Raw genomic sequence first — 25,319 nt, 5'->3', positions numbered from 1 at the left:
AGGAAGAAGATGCTATGGTATGCAAATGATTAGCTTTTACGAACATTCACACAAGGTTGGCGCCGCTGGCAACACCTACAACGTACTGACTTGCGGAAAGTTTCCAACCGATTTCTCATATACAAACAGCAGTTGACCGGAGTTGCCTGGTGAAACGTTGTTTTGATGCCTCGTGTAAGGAGAAGAAATTCGAACGTCCCCTTGGAAAAATTATACATAACTGTGCTTAAACTGACACGCAATATTTTTTTAGCGCAACGGAATCTGACTTTCAAAAGTCCCTACAAAAAATGGCCGTAACTAACATTAAAATATAGCTTTCACAAATCACTTACCTCACAAAAATCTTCGTTACTCGAACTACTGCAATACAGCGAGCGCCACTACTGCCAGCTAAATAAAAGATTCAAACTACCGAAGGCACTAACTACTGATAGGGATAGTTAGCAAATGAAAGATTTTAATAGAGAACAAACAATGTATTTACCTTAATAGTCATCAAAAGTCATAATACATATAGCAGTTCATGACATCCAGTCTTACAAATTTCAAAACTCCGCCATTTCTCTCCCCACATCCACCACTGCTGGCGGCTCACCTCCAACTGCGCAACGCTACACGGTGTTCAAATCCAGCTGCCTTTGCCCAACACTACAATGGCAGACAACAATGCAAACTAGCCAGAGACTCTACACAGCACAGACAGTGATTTTCATACAGAGCGCTACGTGGAGTTACCAATAAGAAAACCTAAATAGCCTACTTACAAAATGCGTACCATCACGTTTCCGACTTGGATAAAGGTTGGATTGTAGCCTATCAAGACTGCGGTTTATCGTATCGCGACATTGCTGCTCGCGTTGGTCGAGATCCAATGACTGTTAGCAGAATATGGAATCGGTAGGTTCAGGAGGATAATACGGAACGCCGTGCTGGATCTCAATGGCCTCGAATCACTAGCAGTCGAGATGACAGGCATCTTATCCGCATGGCTGTAACGAATAGTGCAGCCACGTCTCGATTCCTGAGTCAACAGATGGGGACGTTTGCAAGACAACAGCCACCTGCACGAACAGTTCGACGACGTTTGCAGCAGCATGGACTATGAGCTCGGAGACCATAGCTGCGGTTACCCTTGACGCTGTATCACAGACAGTGGCGCCTGCGATGGTGTACTCAACGACGAACCTGGGAGAACGAATTGCAAAACGTCATTTTTTCGGATGAATACAGGTTCTGTTTACAGCATCATGATGGTCGCATCCGTGTTTGGTGACATCACGGTGAACGCATATTGGAAGCGTGTATTCGTCATCTCCATACTGGCGTATCACCCGGCGTGATGGTATGGGGTGCGATTGGTTCCCGTCTCGGTCACCTCTTGTCCACATTGACGGCACGTTGAACGGTGGACGTTACATTTCAGATGCGTTACGACCGGTGGCTCTACCCTTCATTCGATCCCTGCGAAACCCTACATTTCTACAGGATAATGCACGACCGCATGTTGCAGGTCCTGTACGGGCCTTTCTAGATACAGAAAATGTTCGACTGCTGCCCTGGCCAGCACGTTCGCCAGATCTCTCACCAACTGAAAACGTCTGGTCAATGGTGGCCGAGCAACTGGCTCGGCACAATACGCCAGTCACTACTCTTGATGAACTGTGGCATCGTGCTGAAGCTGCATGGGCAGCTGTACCTGTACACGCCATCCAAGCTCTTGTTTGATTCAATGCCCAGGCGTATCAAGGCCGCTATTACGGCCAGAGGTGGTTGTTCTGGGTACTAATTTCTCAGGATCTATGCACCCAAATTGCGTGAAAATGTAATGACATGTCAGTTGTAGTATAATATAATTGTCCAATGAATACCCGTTTATCATCTGCATTTCTTCTTTGTTTTAATGGCCAGTAGTGTATTCCCTTAGTTACTGTGTTCATTATCCTGGTGCGTTGAAGCTCTCGCGATTTTTTCCGGACGAGTGGTCCCGGCTGCCGGCCGTGACCTGGGGGCCGCTGCTCCCGCAAGCGCGTCACGCCACACGTGGCCCGCGCGGCTCCCGCAAGAAGCCCGAGCGGTGACGTCAGGCGGTCCGGCCGGGCCGCGCAGGTAATTGCGGGCTCTGGACGGCGCAGGGCAGCCTGAGGCTAAGGCTAAGGCTAAGGCTAAGGCCGAGGCCGGGCCCGGGCCTTCGCCACATACAGCCGGCCGCAAATTAAATGAGCAGCCGGCGCACGCCGCGCGCATCCTGATGCCGCGGCCGCTGGCTGGCTTCCAATCGCGTGCGCGCTCTGCATACACCTGCTGCGGAATAACCGAGAAGCGACAAATTCACTTTTTCTGTTACACTGGATCCGACCCAGCACTTTGGTGGTCTCTCAGACCTTGTCCACGTCACTGATTAATGGTGTGCTTCCAGGTGATCATCCGACTCATTATTTGGTCAAATGCAGAGCGGAGCGAGAAGTGCATTCCCTATAAATTACACAAAGGGTTTTTGTCCATATTTCCATTAGTAAACGAAGACCGCGAAATGGACAAACGCGGTATCCACGTGAACAGCATGCAGGTCGCTGTGGCCGATCAGTTCTAGGCGCTTCAGTACGGAACAGCGCTGTCGCTACGGCTTCAGGTTCGAATCCTGCCACGGGCATGGATGGTTGTGATGTCCTTAGGTTAGTTAAGTTTAAGTAGTTCTAACGAGGGGACCTTGCGGGAGGTGCATCGAGTTATGAGCTCCTAATTGTCCTGCTTATAGTGGAGCTAGGCACCTATCACACCCTAAAATTGTAGGTGCCGATGCCGCCTCATTTTTGAAATATTGCCTACTAAAGTTTGGGCAGCTCTTTATATACAGAAAAGTTTCACTGTTGTGGCAAGTGAGCGAGTAGCCGAGTGGCAAGCGAGGGAGACTCCCGTCTGTGCTACTTTTGTTTTCGCGACGCTAGATCCATCGCAAAAAAAAGTATTCCATAACCTCAATGCAGTGGCGCTTCCTGCCGACTTGAGAAAATACAGGTGCGATCGCGTTGAAAATGAATATGCATTCGTACAATGTTCGTAGCGTTGAAAGTACAAATATTTTGATTGTTCTTATAAAAAGTATCATCCGTCGAAATGTACTCATCAAAATATAGGAAACATCGATTAACTTTCCATTAAATGAAACATATTTAATCCTTCAATGGAACAAAATAAAAAATGCAACGAAACCAAGTTGAATAGTAATGATCTATTGGAAGAAATTACATTACGGTTAATTTCCTGTTAAATAAGGAAAACGCAAAGGATTGAAACAAAATGTGACTACAATTTGTAATTTTGATTTATAGAGGCTTGTAATCCTTTTTAATCAACTCCGTGCGGAATGTTCAACATCAATTATAAATTGAAACAGGCGTTTGAAAAAAAAAAAAAAAAAAAGGAAACAAAAGTAGATCAGACGGGTCTCGTACCAGGGTCGCCTGGACAGGGTTCTAACTCGCTTGTCACTCAGCTATTCGCTCACTTTCCACAGTAGTTTAATTTTGCTGTATATAAAGAACTGACCAAGTTTTATCAGGCACTATTTGAAAGACGTGGCCTTATTGGCCCCTACAATTCCAGGGCGTGATAGGTACCTACCCACACTATAAGCAGGTGAAGTGGGAGCTTATAACTCGATGGACCTCCCAGAAGGTCCTCTCGTAAGTCTAGGGGACTGATGACTTCAGATGTTAAGGCCCATTGTGCTTAGAGCCATTTGAACTTAACAGCATGAGCTTTAGCTTTAAAAAAAAAAAATTTCATTGCCTTAAAGTAATCAAGGTAACTTCGAAATTTTTTATTTATTATTTGAGGGAAAGCTACACTACTACATTCAGTAAGTAAAGCGACTCATTTTTCTTCTCTGCCAGTTTCTGTTCAAAAATGGAGAATTTGTTGTGTTACATTGTGGGATGTTCCTGCTTCAGCCCCTATAGTTTCATAAATTTCCGAGGGGTGTTGGCGCAATACGTAGCCTTCATAATGGTGGGTGCCTAATGGAGGTGCGTTCCAAGCAGAGAGCTGTCACTGAGTTTCCTTTAGCGAAAGCCAGAGCGTCGAAGATATTCATGGGCACTTGCAGAATGTCTACGAACATCTGGCAGTGAACAAAAGCACGGTGAGTCTTAGGGCGAAAGCGTCTATCGTCATCGTAGCAAGGTTTGCGAGACGTGTCCAGTTTCCCGCTTGGCTGGCCAGAGTGGCCGAGCGGCACTAGGCGCTACAGTCTGGAACCACGCGACCGCTACGGTCACAGGTGCGAATCCTGCCTCGGGCATGGGTGTGTGTAATGTCCTTAGGTTAGTTAGGTTTAAGTAGTCCTAAGTTCTCGGGGACTGATGACCTCAGACGTTAAGTCCCATAGCGCTCAGAGCCATTTGAACCATTTCTCACGCTTGCCAGCCGGCTGCCACACTGCTGCGACTCCTGAAATGTTGGAACGTGCGGACACTCTCGCCCGAGGCGATGAAAGGATCACAATTAAACACCTCGCTGCTCAACTGCGCTTCCCTGGTGGTAATTTCGGCACACTCGTCCACCATATGGGGTACTCAAATGTATGTGCCCAGAGGGTTCCTCGCCGCATAACAGAGGGCGATAAAGGGCGACGGAGGACCAGGTGTGCGGAACTGCATGCGTGTAGCGAGGGTGGTGGTGACAATTTTTTGTCGACCATCGTCACAGGCGATGAAACATAGGTTGAATCACTTCGAACAGGAAACAAAATGGCAATCCATGAGCGGCGCCACAACACTCTCCTCCGAAGAAAGTGTTCAAAGCCGCACCGTCAGACCTCCAAGTCACGGCGACTGAAGTGATTATCTCGTTTGATGTCCTCCCTTGTGGTGCAACTATCAACTCTGAAGTGTATTGTGCTACTCTCACCAAATCAAGGAACGATTTCAACGTGTCCATCACCACAAAAAGCCAAACGACCTTCCCCATCTACGCAACAATGCAAGGCCTTCAACATGTCTTCACAACCGAGAGGAACTCAGAAAACTTCATTGCACTAGTCTTCCTCATCCACACTACGGCCCGGATCTCGCACCTTCCGACTCTCATCTGTTTTGTCCAACGAGGAATGCACTCTGCAGAATGCAGTAATGGCTTATGGGCAGGTGACTGAAGTAGCAAGACGGCAACCTGTAGAGTGGTAACACGCTGTCATACAGGCCCTCCCAATAACATGGCGTAATGCCGTCGCATTGAACAGAGATTCTGTTGAAAAATAGCGTTCTGAAACCAAAACAGTAGGGGATAACAATGTGTATTGCGGTTCTGAATGAAACCTAGCTGAATATTTCGTCCATAGGAGAGGGCATCATGAAGACTGCCACTGTTGATAAATACAAATAAAACAGTTTCTGCATTAGTCACATGTTCATTTCGCTACTTCGCGTTTCGTTGGTTCACACTATTGTCTTTACCATGGCCGTGGTTGTTTTGCGTCTTTTGCTAACGATAAAATTTGCTTGTTTAGAAGAGACACGTTAGTGGTTAAATGCCCAGCTCAGTACATATGTCAAACAGGCCTTAATGTCTACACCAGATTTAAAGAACACATTAACGCCTTCTGACACAACAAAAGACACAGGACAGTGCATGGGGGCTTAATTACATAGAATGCTAATAATTTTAATTTTAGTCGCTGTTTGTCCGGTTACGCAGTCTCGTAACCGGCTGGCCCTGAATAATGTTAGTACGCAATCTGACTGCACAGAATAACAACAAAGAATGAAAGGAAATGTCCGTTAGCACAATTAATTAATTAAGTCCCCAGCAGCTATAAAAGCTACGAAACAACAAATCACAAATGTAACTGTTCTGTGTGTGGAAGTGTGATTCAACGTACACATCTGGCACGGTTCTACCTCAATAAGACAAGATATTTTAAACACGATTTACAATGAAGTAATTAAAAAGACTAGAAGTACTATAATTGCATATAGAATCCAGAATTACAACCTAACACAAGAACACTAGCCAGATGCTTTGTTGACTGAACCTGTGACCAAGAGGCATAAGACATTTGAAATAAAAAATTTTCTTTATATATATATATATATATATATATATATATATATATATATATATATATATATATATATATGAAAAATACACTTTGATCATAACAACATCCCCAATCGAATAACATATGGTGTCTTGCCCAACAGAACAACCAGCACTGATCGACGTCTCAACAAGCACAGATCATGCCTACCTCAGAACTACCACTGCCCTCAGCAACTTCTCAGCGGCAACTGCCAGTGGAGGCGGCTGAATAATACTCTTTGGCGCAATCTCTGGCGCTGTGACTCAGTGTAGCCACCTTTCAACAGCCATTTGACAATGTAGAAACAGCCTTGAAATACTACATTCACTGAACAAAGGGTACAGTCTCTGTATGAAGAACTTGGAATCTACATACATAGAAAGAAATTTGGGGTACGTCTACTCAACGAAAACTGTGAAACAGACTCAGCGTTTTCAAAAGCTTTGGCAAAGTACTTGATGCAGTCTCATAATTTGCAGTTTCGGTGCACAGCAAGTAATGTAACCACTCCCATTCACCCTTCAGTAAGGTCAGTCTGCAACAAATACTTTTATATATAAGAAATTATTATAGTAATTGAAGTGTGCACTATCTGAAATCAAGTGCAGCCCATTCACATTTTTTAAAACAGAAGGAAAACATGTTTATGCACATACCCGTTTAAACAACATTTTATCAATATTTTTGTACCCATTGTTGCAGTATATTTATATTTAAAAAATAAAAGTATTTGTAACTACCTAATATAACAACAGAGTTGTGCACATGTCAACATTGTGGTGCAGCCAGTTCATATTTTTGAAAATAAACGTTTTTATACAGAAATCGTTTTATCTTTTGATCTCTGTATGCAACGTAAACTTATCTATAATATGTATGACATCTTTGAAGTAACAGTGTAAATGTAAAATGGCTCTGAGCACTATGGGACCTAACATCTGAGGTCATCAGTCCCCTAGAACTTAGAACTACTTAAACCTAACTAACCTAAGGACATCACACACATCCATGCCCGAGGCAGGATTCGAACCTGCGACCGTATCAGTCGCGCGGTTCCTGACTAAAGCCCTTATAACCGCTCGGCCACCGTGGTCGGCCAGTATAAATGTAGTGTGCAGCGGAGAGGACATATAGCAAGCAACGGTATGCAGACTTTTACAATACACCGTCCCTGTAAGTACTATTAACTGTCAGAAATTCATGTTTGTTTAACCTCTACAGTGACTTTCGCATATAAACAGTTTTTATTGTCAACAAAACACATAAAATAATTTGCATTGCCCTTGGTCTTGAACTGTGGAAAGATGCCTTGTGCTCTTCACCAACACCAGCTGTGTAAATAAGCAATTCTGCTCCTGAAGATGATGGTGCGAACCATTGAAACCCGTCGTGGCAAAATAGACAAGTGACTAACGCAGAAACTCTTTTATTTGTAAACAAACCACCCCGCTTGCATTACTTATTGAACGCCCCTCGTACTTTGATCCAAGTTTTCAGAACCAAACTAAGAATGGAAAATCGGTGAACGGGTATCAAGCTGAACAATGTGCAGATTACTTTCGAAAACAAGAAAATTTAGATATACCTAGAAAAAAATTATGTGATTTGAGGAATAATTACATAAGATATTTTTGTAGGAATATTCATAGTCAAAGGAAGAGCGGGAAATAAACTAAAGCGGTAGAAAACCAACCAGTGCTAAGTCTAGTTTTGAAAAAAAAAAGTTTAATTCCACTGAAAGTAATCCTGGTAAGTAAGAAAAAGTTATTTAATGAATTAAGGGAAAATTTCTACCTGAATTTTTATAGCCAAATGGGTAAATTCGGTATCAAACTGAGAAATGTAAGATCAGCTTTTTCAAAAACGTACTTAACTGCTTGAAACGAACATGGTAATAAAGAAAAAATTATTTAGTGATTTCGGGGAAAACTGAAATATTTCACGAGTAGCTGCTGCTAGCTACATAAATGAAGTATCAATATGTTCATCTCGTCAAACGCTAGCTATGTTTCGCATAAAAAATTTGCATTTATGTGATATTTAACTGTCAAAACAAGTTCTCATCTAATAAAGTATTAAATTTAGGACACCTAGAGAACAGAAGGCACTAAGAAGATAAGTGAAGTGTCACAGTACATCTCTTTAAGGCCTAATAGTAATATGATATTGTAAGATGGCGGAATAAATGGTCAGATTCTCACCTTACGCGAAACCTTTACAAATTGCAATGAGAAGGAGAAGATGACACCTAACGTAAATCGACTGTTGTGAGAACATTTGCCTATCAATATGTAATGCAAACAGGGATGGCAGTCAATCGACGGTAAGCAACACACCATTCCTATACAATGCATGTCTATGAGTGGAAGGTGGAACAGGGAACACGAGTCGAGTCGCTTTTAGTTTTGAAGTGCCAGCTCCACAACGGCGTACCGAAACCGCACTGCAGGATTTACGGCGGCGACCACTTAAGGGGGTGGCAGGGAAGGGGACAGCGAACACGGGCCAGGTGATTCCAGCTGGAGGGCCGCTTGTAGCGAGGGCAAAAATACAAGGGCAGAGAAGAAGCTTTAGACAACCGCCTTTCGAAATTCCAACGGGAGACGAACAAAAGCAAGTGACGCAGTTTCGTCCAGCGAGTGCGAAACACGGAAAGGTCAATGTACTTTAGGCTTCTGGTACGGGCACAAAACGCCCGATTGTCGGAAACTCACTAGGAAGGAGGAAACTACCGAAGTTTCGACGCAGTTTGATAGAAGGGACGTTGCGATTGGTAGAGAGTGTTTCTGCAAAATGAGGGGAACGTTCCTATTGGTCTAAAAAAGCCCTCACGTGAAAAAGGAACCCAAGTGGAGGGAGGCAGTTCCAAGAGGGGACAAGAGAGAAATTTTGTAAAGGAGACTCTTCTCTGAACTATCGTCAAGTGCAGAACGGAGCGCGTAACGCTCTGTACGACACAGAGAAGAAATTGGTGTAGACACTGCGTTCACAGCGGCCGCACTCTAGCTATAATTGGCTGTAGCAACGTTAAGCTCCAACTGTGGAGAAACGAACCAGCCAAATTAGTTCACTGTTCTTGCCAGAACTGAGAGGGCACTATAATATACATGCTGCTCCATCCACGCACGTGTATATCGCCACATAATAAGTCTAGGGCCGAGTACAGGTTTTATCGCATAACGAGAAACATAGGGAAAGTTTCTGCGGGAAAGTTCAGCAAAGGCCAGATTAGTTTTGTAGGAATTTCAGTGGGAGAGAGCGGCCTTGCAGACAGCAGTAAGTCGCAGCTTATGGTAAATACCGCGAGCAGAGGTGTAATCTTTGTTGGTTCACCAACATGCGTCCACTGTAAACTCCAGTAGCCTTGGGTAATCTTGCACTCAAATTTGTCACTTGACTATCCATCCACCGTAGACTTGATTGTCATCGTAAATAGTACTGAACTTTGAACCGGAATCGGATGATTTGTGTAGTACTGACCAACATCATAACTTATGTGTAGGGGCAATTTTGTAAAGAAACGTCCAATTAAACTTTCATATTATTGTGCTTGGGATTAGTGTAAAGAAACTTCCAATTAAACTTTCATAATATTGTGCTTAACATTAATGTTCTTTCAGAGAGTTAATATTTAACATTGATGTGTATAAATTTGTTTCACTTTTTTGATAGTGGCAAGATGCGTTATCCATTGCGCTGTTTTTATGTTGGCGAATTGAAAACTGTGTGAAAAGCTGTAATTTGGTGCGAAATATTGCGACAATAAACTTGTCATTTCACCTCACACAGTGTTCTCAATTCAAGAATTAGAAGCAAAAATAATGAATCCCCGCAACCTTACAATATTTAACTGTCAACATGACTTATTTCAAATAAGGTATTGAAATCAGGACATTTACAGTACAGAAAAGCAAATGAGACGTAAAACGATTCTGCTTTCTAGAGAAAACTTGAAAATGAACAAAAAAAGAAAAGGTCGAATGTTTTACTGAAATAATTTGTGAAAAAGAAAGAAATAATGTAGATTGGTGAAATATTTGATGGGACCCTCGAATTACGTTCGAAATCATGACAGAAACTGAAGTGCCGAATCAGAATTTGAAATTCAGTGTTATAATCTCAAAGTGTAGTAGAGAAAACCTGTGTGGTGGATAACGTACACTATGCAGTCTGATGCTGTCTGGTCTTGACATATTTATATGACCTGCGACCGAAGGTGCAAAAAAAGATGTAAAAAATTGTCAGTGTCAAACAATATTTCAGTTGAGTATCTTTCACATAACAGGAAAGCGAATTCGCAGTATCAGTCGGCACCTCATTTACTGTGCACAATTTCGAGCGTCGTTCAAAAGCCCGTCAAATGTTTCGCCATTCCATTTTATTTCTTACTTTTAGACAAAGGATTCCCCAAAATATTTCACCTTTTATTATTTCACGCACAATAATTCGACGGTCGACCAAGTCATCTTCAGGTGCAGCAAGTTGTGCTTTTACGTGTACTCGCTGCCTTGGCTCTAACCAGAACGCAAACTGTTGTTCGTCTCATTGAGTTCAACTTCTAGCACCTACTATGTCCTTTGAGACCCTTTCGTTTTTCAGTTACCGCACTGATGTTCCGGGAAACTCACTTTCTTTCACAGTTTCCCACTTCTGGTACATATGATGGGTGACAAGATCATAATAAATTGAATGCCGGTCCCCAAGTCTTGTTTAAATTAAAACTTCCGTCCCTGTTTGTTGGATAACGACACTTTTTTTCGATCTACTCGTTAATATCGCTGTCCTAGAAACTAAGCGTTTGCATCACGGTTATTATTTCATCGTATTCGATACCACGATCACGTCCGAGACAATTCTTGGCGACAGCTGATTGGTTGCTTCATTGGGCTGTGTCGCTTATGTTGCTTGTATCTTAGGTTTACAGAACGGCTTGCACCTACAATAGTTCATTATCTAGCTGGAAGTCCAAAGCACCGAGAACTGATAACAGCACAACTCGCACCATGTGAAGAAGACGAGTGGGTTGCTCGTCGTAATATTGTGCATAAAGTACAAATAGCAATACGGCCGAACACACAAGACACCATCAATCACCTATAGGCGCTCAAGAAACAAAACTATACCGCTGACCATTAACAGTGTGACCCCTTAAACACAAAATGCATCAAAAGTCATATCGAAAAGACGTGTACCTTCAAATGGATGAATGGATGTAGGTTGAAACAACTGTTATGAGATGATTATGCTTGTACAGTGTTGACTAGAGAGGAGATCTACTTCAAAATAGCCTATGGATAGAAAACCACAAGAATAATCGCAGGCCGTTACTTTTTTTCAGATTAATATGTTTTTAGTGAAGGTACTTTGAACTTGAGCAATTCTGCGTTTTTTCTTTCTTTGATTGTTTCATTTCTACTGATCTTGCTTCCTAAATGTTGCAACAGCTTGTCACGAACATGCATAGGTCTCTCACGTGCCCTGTTTTGTCTATTATCATTTTTGTTAACTTTTTTAATTGTCATTTTATATTCTTTTCTCACAAATTAATTCAGTGAAGTGAACACAGCTTAAAGATTTCTTCTCTGTCAGGTAAGACTGCTATGTCGCCAGCATATTTCAACATATATCTAACCTTGCCACAGAACTTAGTCCCCCCTGCTGCCCATCCCTTCCCTGTCATCTTTAATTTACGTGACTTTAGTCCGCTCTAGTCAGTGGGACGGATCTGGAATTCAGGCCAGTATCCCAGGGTATTGTCTGCATGTTTTAGGGAATTTTTGGACGCTCATATCGCAAATGTCGATCTACACCACATCAGTTGAAAGAACGTTGCACATTAACTGGGTCTTCCGGTTCACACTTATTTCCCTTTCCCTTGCTACTATTGCCGTTACTACTACATCCCCACATCAATCGTTAGCATCCCTTTCTCCACACAGCCAATATATGCTGTTGCCATATTCTGTAGCCAGGTCATAAATTATTGTAACCCTGATGGTTTCCCGATAGCGAGCAACGGACGTCACGGTGTTTGGATTGTGAAGCTGTGGTACTGTGCTGCCTGCTCTCAGAAGGAGTCGTTCCAGCTGCCTCCACATGAATTCAGCAGGGGACTTTGCGTCTGATCCTTCTGATAACGTTAGTATTTCAATCGTATATAAATTCATTAACATCTGACACATTCCTGCATGGTGGCGAACGATAGTTGCCATAAATATTTAATTTTCCACTAAGATCACTTCTATGAAGTTGCTTATCACCGATTTCTCCTCCGTACAATCAAATCGCATTACGTCGGCAAGTGTATCACAGAACATGCAGTATCACGTATTTTGTCGGAAAATGCAACTACTTGGTATATTTGGCTCTGTCTGAGGGACCCACTGTAATGTCACCTTTGATGGAGTCACAGGAGGTGACGTTAACAGCGTTTCTTTGTGAAACCGCAAACTCGTCGAAGCACGAATTCCACGAGAAACTGGAATCGTTCTGGTGGGATGTTGATCTACTCAGTGCTGCAAGCAAATGAAGAGAATTTAGAATGAGTCTTTTCTCCAAGAAATTTTAAATTATACTCACCACTTTCGTTCATGGCACATGGCTCCACTATTATATTCTAAATACAGACACAAGGGAGAGAAAAAAGCTTGTCCTTCAGGAGAATCTTAGAATGTGACTTTACAACCTTTAGTAAGACCTGTGCAGGGCTACTGTAGCGAGGCGTGGAAAATAGAAAGATGAGAAGAGACTAACGGCCAGTGAAAGGAAATTCATGAGACGAACAGCTGATTACATCAAACGGGATCGGAAAAGGAATAACGAAGTGTCAAATGAAATCCTAATAGAACTGATCATACATTATATACGCCTACTAGCAAAACTACTGGTGAAACGGTATACAACAAGTGAAAGCAAAGAGGATGTCAAAACCCATGCAATACACCACGCCAAAGGTGTAAGGTCGCCAGGGTGACCAATGAAGAAGTGACTAGAGACTAAGAGTCAAAAAGGCCAAACACTAGGTAGACGAAGAAAATGATAATGAAGAAAATCCTGAACCTTGGGAAGTACTAATTAATGCACTTTGGATTTAAGCTAATTGTGGCTGTTCTGTTATATAATGGGTTCGGAGCGATTGTGTTTAACTATTAACTATTAGCTATTAACTTCCTGAGCACTTAAACAGTAATACAGTTCTGGATTTGGCGAACCGTCCATCACAATGGAGGCTAACAGACAAAATCCCCGTTAAATCCCAAAGGATGATTATTTAAAAGTGCATCTGGCTGCCTAGTACCTATAATCGCAAAACCTCAAGGGTAGCACTCATCTCAAAAGACTTCCTTCAAATTTGATGTCATATTCACGTCACACGCAGTATCCACAGTCAATGCGACAGGCGACACATTTATTGAGGCATATTTAGATGTTTTGCATTACAACTTGCAGTATGGCCTTTCAAAGCAACGACGCACTGAAATTATATCACAATCACGTCACAATTATCAGCAATTTTATTTAGTAAAGCATGAACGATATAAGCCCTCAAGAAATAATGTAATAAGGAAGTCAGGAAAGTAAGGGATAACGTCGTGGTTTATTGAGTGGAAAGATGTAGGTTAGCATCCCACTACATGTTGATATTTTTTCCATCTTTGCCTTAGTAACACGAACTGGGACTTTCTTATGAATGCACTACAAGTATTTTCTGTAATATTTGATGTTGTTTTCATTTCCGACAGATTATAGAGCTAACGATGGAACAAATATTTGGTGATTTCCTATTGTGTGCCTAGGGAGGAACATAAGAGGTCTAATTAAATTGCTGCAACTGAAACGAACAGCAATAAAACTCATGTTCTTCCTTCTAACAAATATTTGGCTTTTTATTTCCGAATACGCGATGATTTCCGAGTGTGTGATATGGCAGGAATTCAAGAGTACAGCTTCAATTGCTGCGAGTGAAACGAGTCGATGGCAACTCCTGCAGTTGCTGATATTGCGTGTGACATCAAAATGATTTCACGTCTGCAGAAAGTTTTGTGCGGTGTTACCCAAATTCAATTTCAAAGAGAATACAGAGAAGTCTAAGAATCCGTAACACTACCTGTAACTCAGCTCATGGTTTAAATGAAAGTTAACTCGTTGTAACTTCACAAATAATTTTATTTCGAAGTTATACACATCTTCTCAACTAGCTACAGTAAAAGCGTAAATTGGTGAACAACTATTATGGACTCTATCCTGAAATATACACCCTGTGCGCCTCGTAATCCGTAACTACCTTTTCGTCAACTGAGTTTCAGTTAATATCAGATGCAATCAGTTTCCTGACCTGTCGCAATCAAAAACATTATGTCAGTCAGACATGAACATGAAACAAAGACAGACGGCTTACAAAATAAGTCGTGTTTTCTTTTTAATCAGCTTTTGGACGCTCTTTGCTGGTTGGTCTATTGCCAGATTGCCGTTGCTGGTCACGCTACTCACAACTGTGTACTTTGTTCACTGACGGGTTGCAGTACTGCTTGGCAGGTCGTTGTTTATAAGGAAGAGTTCTTCAGAAACGTTGATACAATGATCAACCCCCATTTCCAGGTTTAAGTTCACACCAAGCAAGTATTTTTACGACATCGTCATACAATTGTTACTTTAACGGGAGTTATAAAGAATTGCAGGTACAGCTGATGTAGTCGGACAGTTACATACTTACCAGAAAAATCACTCAATTTTTCTGTGTATTGTCGCCTTGAAATAGTACAATTTAACACCATTTCAGGAACTATTTCATTTATTAGATGTAGGAAGAGATATTTTTACTTTATCAGGCGTTTCCACCTGTTCGCAAATGCCTCAAACTTCTATCTTCTCAAAACTTCTATCCTGTCAATCTTCTTCTAACTGACCTCTCCTTGCCATGTCTTCGGCTACAGTCCCCATCCACTTTGCCATCGATTCCTTCTCCCTGGCGGAGGCCAGCTGAGCAAGCACTGTCGCCGTCTTTGTTCCATCCATCGGACGCGTCCAGGCCATCCCAGTTCTCGAGCATCAATCCTGTGTGTGACTGGTTGCATCGCATCCATCTCCCATGCTTCGCCGTAGCCAGTCCATTTCAATAGTCTCAATCTCCCCCTTTGTCTCTCATTCAGTGTCCAACAATCAGAACCATATGTCAGAATGCTTTCAACTACAGCACGTACTACTTTCTTTGTTCGTCTGGAGATGAGCCGACTCCTAAAGATACCATGCAGTGATCTAATAACCACTCTCGTCCTACTTTTCCTGTGGAATACGTCCACGTCTTACTATCAAATCTTATAGATTACTGGACTCTGACACTTTAAGACTTCTACATTTCTTTTTGGACCAAACTCAAAATCCAAATTCTCACCTTGCCCAATTCCAGCAACAAGATAGTCTGTTTTTCCCATATTGACTGTTAGTTCCCATTGTTTGTAATTGTCGATTAACTTTCTCAAATGATACATGGCGGTTCAAGCGCTTGATCGTCGACAAACAGTAATGAATGTAAACTTTGATGCTGTACTGTTACATCCAAACTTCTGCAGTTTCTAGTAACCAAGAATAACTTCTAAATCAAACTTCAATAAGGCTGGTGACATAGAATATCTTTGTTTTAATCAGTTACTTGTTTTAAAGTTTTCCGATATGCTACAACGAACCTTCGTAAGTGCCTCGAAATGGTGGTACATCCTTTTCACCAACCCTATCAATGCACGATACAAATGCACCATGCATCTCAGCGATTTCCAATGCTGTCCGTAGTAACCTCCTTGGCACTGAATTATAGGTCTTTTCTATGTCAACAAACATCAAATGGAGGTCTTAATTTTTTTGACAATTATCTGACGCATCTTTCGTGCACAAAAGATGTTAGCAACACAGCTTTCCCCAGAAGTAAAACCCGATTTTTCCTGCAGTACAGCAACCTATATCTACATCTGCCCATCAACACCTACATAGCTTCTCAGGAAATCACACTTAAGTGCCTGGTAGGGGGTTGATTGAACCTCCTTCACAATAATTCTCTATTATTCCACTCTCTAACACCGCGCGGAAGATACGACCATCTGCACAACTTTTACCGTCTGTTCTTTACTATACTACTGAACAGCCTACTGTAATTTATTTTGCCGTAAAATATTGAAGAGAAATGAACTTCATACAAAAAGTTTATAAATTATGCCGTCAGAACAAGTCACTCAGCGGCAGTTTGAAAAGTTGCACCAACAGAGTGGCAGCTGCCGCAGCGCGGCTCCATAATGGCGCTTCTAGAAAGGGCAGCACGACAGCAGATCTGACGTGAGTTGGAGTGTAAGACCTGCAGTAAACGCAGGGCAGAGCTGGGTGTAGGACTGAGAGAGCGACATCTGAGGGAACTTTGGAATATCACCTAGCAGCCTGCGTATCAGTGGTCTCATCGGCGGCCGATACGAAGAGCACGCTGTCCGAAGTGTAGTAGTACGGTATGCTCATTGCTGTTTGCTAAGGAGAAGTCAGTTTCTGGCGGTTTCCGGAAGGCACGAATTGGGACAACGTCGCGAGCGGTGTGAACATGTTGTTAAGCAGCGCTTCCTCCATTCTTGAATCAAATTGTAAACTTTCTTATGGGGCCGATATTGTGCTTAAAGGAAAGAGCAGGTAGTATTATTGGTCTTTCTGTTTTGTTTTGTAAATAAAAACAGTCTTTTCTTGCTGCACTTATTCTCCCAGACGCGTGTCGCCGCTTTCACTTTAAGGCATTATCCGTGGTACCTAGAGTAATACAGTTTTGCTTTGATATGAATTATTTGTAGATTATAAAACAGTTCAAGTCTCGTTTTGTATGTTCATAACTGATTACTTACAGTTCTTCGCGTTTTTGGTTGGCATCTGCATTTCCTCTCATCTGACCACATACTGGAGGTCGCACTATCGCTCTATTTGCGAAACATAAGCATGGGTTCATGGTTCAAATGGCTCTGAGCACTAAGGGACTCAACTGCTGTGGTCATCAGTCCCCTAGAACTTACAACTACTTAAACCTAACTAACCTAAGGACACCACACACACCCATGCCCGAGGCAGGATTCGAACCTGCGACCGTAGCAGCAGCGCGGCTCCGGACTGGAGCGACTAGAACAGCACGGCCACCGCGACCGGCCATGGCTTTATGTTCCGAACGTTTTTCTTCCCCCTTTTCATATTGTTTGCGGTTAATGTTTAATTCACCATCAGTCTTCTGTCAGTAATTATGGATATTTGGTCGAAAACTGATTTTAGTTTCTAGTCAGATGACCGACATCGAGCTCGTACGGATTACTCTCTAAAGTTTATACTGGCTGTACAGAAATGTAATAGTTTCTTAAACTAACGCAGAAACAAGGCACTTGACTTTGGAACATGATCCTCCATTAGCATTCTCAACGGGTTAAATGCCAGAACGAAATGAAAGAGTAAGCAGCGTAATGGGAAAACGTGTAAACGAGGTTTTATTACTAAAAACTGAATACTCGTCTGAACGGGAGATACGTTCATTCGCAAAAAAGCTCTGATTTTTCTCGTGTACATGGTTTTCCTGCGTCGAGCGTGCACTGGTATCGACAGCATCCTTTAATAGTCCAGTGCCCATTACGCGACATATATGCATTAAGAGCGGTAATACTTAGCGTTATCATGTCCAAACACGGAATTTTCATCATCAGTGGCGGTTCGTGAGCTTACATTCTTGGTGTCACAAATTTTTAGCTTGGGCTGGTTGTGAGAGTGTCTATCAACGTATTTTCACAACTACAGCCACTACCAACAATAATAATAACAATAACACTAATAATAAAATTATGCATATGTTGTCTGAGAAAATGTAGTGTTGTTTTTGGGTAATTTTGATATTGTGTATATAATTAACTACCGTTTGGGACAAGAAAGAAATAACATGTAAGCTTCCGTTATTCTCCATTTCGCATTTTTGTGTACATGGGAGTTTTCATGTTTTTCTTATATCTTTGGACATATGTACAAGACACCTAACACAGGTATTAGTTAATTAATCAACTGAAAATCATTCATATGAAGTTGCACTCACACAACAGCTCACTGCTATTATGCACTTCTTTGTTCGCTTGTAGTCACACTTATCTGATTTCGTCAATTTATCATTCAATGGATCTGGGCTGGGTGGCTCTAATTCTTTTCCGGCTAATTTTTCCTGGTAATATTATTTTCTGTTAGCGCTTAAAAGAGATTCAACAGAGGCATGTTGGCACTACACAAGAACGCAAATTCCAGCACAGTAAACAACCAACTCCAAACGCAAACTGTCGTATGTGGGAATGATTAAATTCATTTAGTACTATCTACCAACATGGTCATTTGACTAGAACAGGAATGAGCACACTGCCGTCGATTCCACATTTAACTGAATATCGAAGAGACCAGTGACATAGTTTTTCATGAATGTTCATATATATATAGAATGTGGGCCTACAGCACAGATAAACCTGACCAACCATAAGATCAACAGATGTCAGAAGCATGAATAAATACTTTAGTCTCATCATTGATCACCTCCCACCGGAGGTTCCAGTCCTCCTTCGGGCATGGGTGTCTGTGTGTTGTTCTTAGTATAAATTAGTTTAAGTGCGTAAGACTACGGACCGATAACCTAAGCAATTTGGTCCCTTAGGAATTCACACATTTTTTGAACACAATCGATATACTTTACAGTTCTCAGTGCCTCTAATGGATTACTGTATGATAAAATCCAAAATTTAATATATCTCATTCACAGTCCCACAAAAAGTATTTTTCTGTCAGTATAACTATAGTGTGTATTAATGTCTACTTTAATTTTACTACACAACCAGTGAATTGGCATGTATGAGGATTGTGCTACCGTGCAGCGGGATTTATGAGAAGTGAACGGTGCTGAAAATCTGTTACAGTGTGTTACCACCTGGGGGCGCTGAAGTATACTTATAGCTGAATGGTACGAACCGTACACGTTATTTATCAGGTATGTGGCCCGTAAGGCAGTTACGTCACGTCAGTTGCGCATGCACAAAAGCTCCTTGAAACGTGCATACCGAAAGTGTGCTCGCGACCCTGCTGCCAAGTTTCATGAATTCCAGAGAAGTAGCAATGAAGTATAGCACGGTAGATTTAGCTCTGTGTTTTTCAGATTACCGGATCTACATTACGCTTAACAGCGTTCAAAGAAACATAATCATTAAGTTCTAAAGGTGACAAAAGTTAGAATGTTCACGTCCTCTTGTGCTTTTGCACAAGAGCCACCACTGTGCATCAGTCTTCAATGCCTGAAAGAGATGATGGTCTGCACAGATATCCTCATATACTACACTCGTCACTGGTTCTAATCGGGAAATGAAGTCTGGTTGTGACCACGTGTACACAGCGCACAACATATGTTAGCTACCTCCAGCCTGGACACAACCTAGTTGACCTTGTTGTTTCATTCGGCATACGCCACGGTCTCAAGCGCCTTTCCGTCGAAAGAACTAAACCCGCTATTTAGAAGACCATCCTACACGCTGTCATTCTCCAATGGTCCTGCGTTGATGTTCACAGGTCAGTCACTGAGTTCTGCGTCGAGGTGCGTCGAACTTTTTTACCGTACAGGCCTGACTTAAATGAAATCTTGATACTCCACATCGAAGACGATCGGACTCGCAGTAGACTGTCAATCGCCCCCGATGGCTCTACGGAGCCCAAGTGAATTTCATACTGAAATACTTGTGATCCTACTATGCAGTAGTTAACGCTTTCTCTCTGCAACACCGAAGATAAACCATACACACTGCTAATGTCACATACTGGGATTACTATTCAATTTCCGACATGTTACGCCGTAGCCCATGCGTCTTGCAATGATTACCGTCCGACATTCAAAAGCAGTGACTCGTTATTCGCTGATATACATGTGCAACAGACCGCTAAGGTATCATTTCTGCTGTCGCGCTAGAGGCAGCAACTTGCAGCAGCTTTCGGGCGTCATACACGGCACATCTGCAGACGCCACAACCCATCCCGTCACTTCTAGTCATGTGAGAATGAGGCAGCCAAAACATCGGGAAAGGCATAGACAAGTCACACACATGTGTGAGCCTAGGAAATGAAAAGTAATCGGCGGATAGGAAGCACAGTGCAGCCTTGACGAAGAACATTCGTTTGATTTCGATAACACAAATTTGCTGTGTACAGCTAAAGAGTTAAGATTGTTTGCGAGTGTGTAGTAAAGAAATCGATAGAATTGACTGAACCGTGATGTATTTTCAAAGAATGTTCTTAAGAATTTATTTTATTTACTAGCGATTCATCAAGAGCACTAACACATTTAATCACACTATATAAGCGTGGTAGTAGTTGACAGGGAGTAGCTGATGAAATCATAACCAATTTCCTTTTAACAAATGGGAATTTCATTCACTTTAATAATGCCTAAAAGCATTTTCAAGGGTAATAGATTTAAAATTACAATCAGAAAGCACCCTCTAAATATCAAAGTTACAATTTATTCAGAGGCAGAAAGAAACAAGTTTTCACTGTATGAGCTTTCGGGCAGAGAACCGTGACGCTACCTTTTGACACGGCCGTAGTTACGACCGCTCACAACTGCCTCTGAAAGGCTACACTGGTGCAAATCTGCAACACACCAGATTACTTTAAACTAAGAGTTTTAACAATTTACACAAGCACACAAACTATGCACCCCCTGTAAGAGGGATGGAAATGGTACAAAACACTAACAATTAAAATATTAACCTTACCACCGAAGGTGCAACTTGACTTTAACTTCTAAGAAAAGTCTTACGGTGAAAGGGTGGCAACTTTCTATACTAAAATGATCATTTAAATAAAAGCCCATGAAATGCAATATTACATAACATTCTACAAGGTTGGCCAAACAATAGTTAATATCCTCTACAGTAAACAGATACCGCATCTCAAGATAATATGCAATAATATCAAAGTTTCCAAAGATCAAAATATATTTCAGATATTTCCGGTATTAGGCCATTACACTCGAAGCAATAAATTCGTTAACACACCAAATCCGACAAACATGACAGAGGCAGCTGCTAAGGTACGGTAGATTGAGAGCAGGTTGCTCTAATCCGCCCGTACTCAGCAAGTGAAAAACGGACCACCCACTTTATAAACAACCACCTTCCCGCGGGTGGGTAAAAGGAGAAGAATGGTAGGACGACCCCAAAACAAAAACGGCTGATGACCTCACCAAGAAAACAAGTAGAACTTAACGGGAGTAAATCAAACAAGATATCACCAATCACTTAATTTCTAATAAACTGCGATTTCTCGATAAGACCTGGCGCAGCGACCCCAAATCGCTCTCCCGAAACGTCCGCTGCCAGCCGCTTCAACGGACGTAGGAAGGTGCGCCGATCTCCCGTCTCACGGCGTCGCAGCTCGCACCGGTCAGACTGATGTCGTGGGTTGACTCCTGTTGCTCTCGTGTCGACCGCGGCCCACTGGACTCACATGGCGACCTCACATGCGCCGACGCTCAAGAAGGACAAGTCATCTTGTGTCTCAGTGCGCGACCGACCAACCAATCGATCCAACCGCCAAAGACTATCGCCTGAGCAAACTCGAGCAGACTGGCGGCCCAACGCGCAGACTCGGATGCAGGAACTAATCCCCGACCGGGCGACCACTCACTGAGTTCTCTTACTGGCGGAGTGGAAAGACGCTCATTTTTCCGGCTCTATATGTTGATCCGAACGACAGACAGACAGACACTACCTGCCTAACAAATGCGGACGAGAGACATACTAGCAAGCTAGGGACGATAGACTGACCCAGAATGACGAACTGGCGAGCTCATAGCGCCCCTTAACCGCATGTGAGCAGGAAACCTTTCCCCTTTCCCACCACAGGGAGACACCAAAGCTGCGACTGCCACAGGGGCACCACCGCCAGAAACGGAGGGCGTCTGCTTCACACTACGCGCTGCGGCGCGCTCTTCAAAACAGCAATTTTTACTACGGCTCAATGATGTTTCACGAAAATCTTATTCCAGTCAGCTGCCTTGTTGTGGCAGCGAATGTCGAAATCACGCTTAGCAGTGATGGACGAGCCAACCACAACAAGAATGTCAGGACAGTGAATTGAGCCCAGTCCACGCCAACGTAAGCCCCCTTTTCCTTTCCAAAGCACTCCACGAGCGCACGCTGATGTTCGAAATTCGAGGAAAGCTTCCCCGCGCGCAAGGGATTACTGAAACATCTGCAATATCCCAATATTTCAGCGCTAGTTGATTTCTATGATACTCGCTGCAAAGGCGAGCAGTCTATCAATGTTACCGCCTGCCCAGAAACCAGGGAGTTTTCCATAAAGTATTTGAATACACTCACACTGGTACATAATAAATAATACGCAGAATTCCATTCAGTTTGAAATAAGAAGCAAATGTTATTCTGTGTGAATTTAAATTGTTTCAGTCTCTGACCGAGGCTACTTTTAGGTACCGGGTGGTTATAACTAAATCGTAGCTACTCACAATGGTTCAAGCGGGCTCTAATTATCGTATGGGAGAAAAATTTTGTAGATATTTTAATGCGTTAATGCAGAATCGGTTTACGCTGGAAAAATGTTACTTTCAATTTTGGCCACAAAGTGCAAATAAGGCACAGGGTGTGCAAAAAAAGGCGTATAGAAATGTTTCCATGTCTAACGTGTCAGGAACGGATCATAGAAAAATGTCGAATCAAAAGATGTTTCAATCATCTAAATTCCAACTGTTATTTTATTTGAACAACTAGCTTCGGTGCCACATTACGCCATCTTCAGGCCTCCTGACGGTCGCGTAAGAAGAAAACCACCTCTGATCTAGTCAAAGTACAGGCCAGCGTTCAGTGACCGGTATCCGTAGGTTTTTGACACAGTGATCCCATCTATTATCACTTTCCGACTGTCAGACGGACATGACAGTTTATGTACATCAGGTGGCTTAATAGTGCCCTAAATTCGGCAGTTATGTGTATTCACACCGCAGAATGTTGCCCAGTCACATGCCAATTCTTCGACTTGTGCGAGAAGCCGAAGAGCAAATTCAGAACGTTGCAGCGGCTGATGAGGTTCCAGCTGCTGCACCATCTGGATATTTTACAGGTACCAGTATAAAACAGACTGCAAATTTCCATACTGGTGACCATGGGATGGACAATTCTCGTGACATTGCAAGAGCGCATGCACTAGCTGGGCACACGCTGAATGGTCAGTTACAACAGCAACCTCTTGAGCAACTTACACCGACATAAGACACCTTGACGAATGAGATTTTTTCTCTGCAATGGAGTGTGCGCTGATATGAAACTTCATAGCAAATAAAAAGTGTGTGACGGACCGAGACGCGAACTCGGGACCTTCGCCTTTCGCAGGCAACTGCTCTGCCGTCTGAGCTACCCACGACTCACGACCCGCCCTCGCAGCTTCAATTCTGCTCGTATCTCGTCTCCTATCCTTCCAAACTTCACAGAAGCTCTTCTGCGAACCTAGCAGAACTAGTACTCTTGGAAGAAAGGGTATCCGTTCTTTCGGAGTGCTTGTTCCGCAAGGTATGCAGGAGAGCTCCTGTGAAGTTTGGAAGGTAGGAGACGAGGCACTGTCGGACCTGAAGCTGTGAGGAGAGGTCGTAAGTCGTGCTTGCATAGAGCACTTGCCCGCGAAAGGCAGTGGACCCGAGTTCGAGTATCGGTCCGGCACACAGTTTAAATCTGCCAGGAAGTTTCAAGACATGTTCCTCTTGCAAGTGTCACGCCAAAGTGAACCATGTTTTCGAATTTCACTGTCATCTTCTTTAAACTGATGAATAACATTGGGTTTCTCCTCAGACCGTTCAGTCGTCAATACTCTCCCACTACAGCACTGTTACTGCTGCCGTTCACATAAAACAGTTTCATAAAAGCGCGCCGTCTCTCCTGTCGCTAACCATACTGCTCACTCACATTATGGCTTGTCAAACGATAGCGTCTGTGTCTTACCGTTAAACAGACAGAGTAAAACGCCCAGTTTCAACTAACAAGCCAAAACTGGAACTAATTCTTTTCCGGTGTAAATTGGTTCCGCATTGACGTTCAAATGTGTTCAAGTGTGTGTGATATCTTATGGGACTTAACTGCTAAGGTCATCAGTCCCTAAGCTTACACACTACGTAACCTAAATTATCCTAAGGACAAACTAGTAGTTGTGTACTTACCTGATGATGGCCGGACGTCACTGGGCCGAAATATCGTGGCAGAATGTCGAAGGGATCCGGCTGCATACCCGGAAGTTATTAGAAGAACAAATACGCCGGGAACATTTCAGAAGTCACACACACCCATGCCCGAGGGAGGAATCGAACCACCGCGGGGACCAGCCACACAGTCCATGACTGCAGCTCCCAAGACCGCTCGACTCATCCAGCCTGGCCCGCATTAACGCATTAGTGTATGTAGCAAATTTCGCTCACATACGACAGTTTCAGCCTGCATTGGACTTCAGTGAGTAGCTGCACTGTAATTATAACCACCCTGTACGAATATTCGGTGCAGGAAAACAAACAAGTTTAGGTAAAGCTCTGCGTTCTGGCCCTAGACGAGTTAATAGGGCCCGATGGAGCGCCCCCAATGGCCTCACCGGACAAGGAATGGCGGGACATGCGGCCAGCACACCGATCACCCACGCATTGTCCGGTCTCTTGACATTCGAAAAGCTGCTAATCGGTCGAGTAGTTCAACAGTTGGCCTCACGAAGCTGAGTTACACACGATACCAGTCCTCCGAACCATAAAAATATCTGTCATTATCGGAAATCGATCACGGATCCTCCGGACAGCTCGATTTGCACTGAAACACTGTAGATGAACTTTCTTCTTCTGATATTTTTTGGCTTTTCTGTTTCTCTACAAGTTCAACAATGTTAAAAGTGGGTTTTGCAATATTATTTGCACATCGTGGCCGGATGCTCTTTCTGAAACCACTGCTCCCCAAACGAAAGAATCTGTGTACTCCATCTGCTTACGCCTGGTGCACATGTCATGATCGAGTCTGCTTACGTTTTTCGGATTGTATTTGAGGCATGACGCACCCATCTAGAATCAGCACCCAGACTGGTCGCTCAGCCGGCCGTGGTGGCCGAGCTGTTCTAGGCGCTACAGTATGGAACCGCGCGACCGCTACGATCGCAGGTTCGAATCCTGCCTCGGGCATGGATG

Source organism: Schistocerca gregaria, chromosome 6 (assembly GCF_023897955.1).
Source record: "Schistocerca gregaria isolate iqSchGreg1 chromosome 6, iqSchGreg1.2, whole genome shotgun sequence".
Classification (NCBI taxonomy): domain Eukaryota; kingdom Metazoa; phylum Arthropoda; class Insecta; order Orthoptera; family Acrididae; genus Schistocerca; species Schistocerca gregaria.
Note: the sequence above shows the minus strand (reverse complement) of the source record.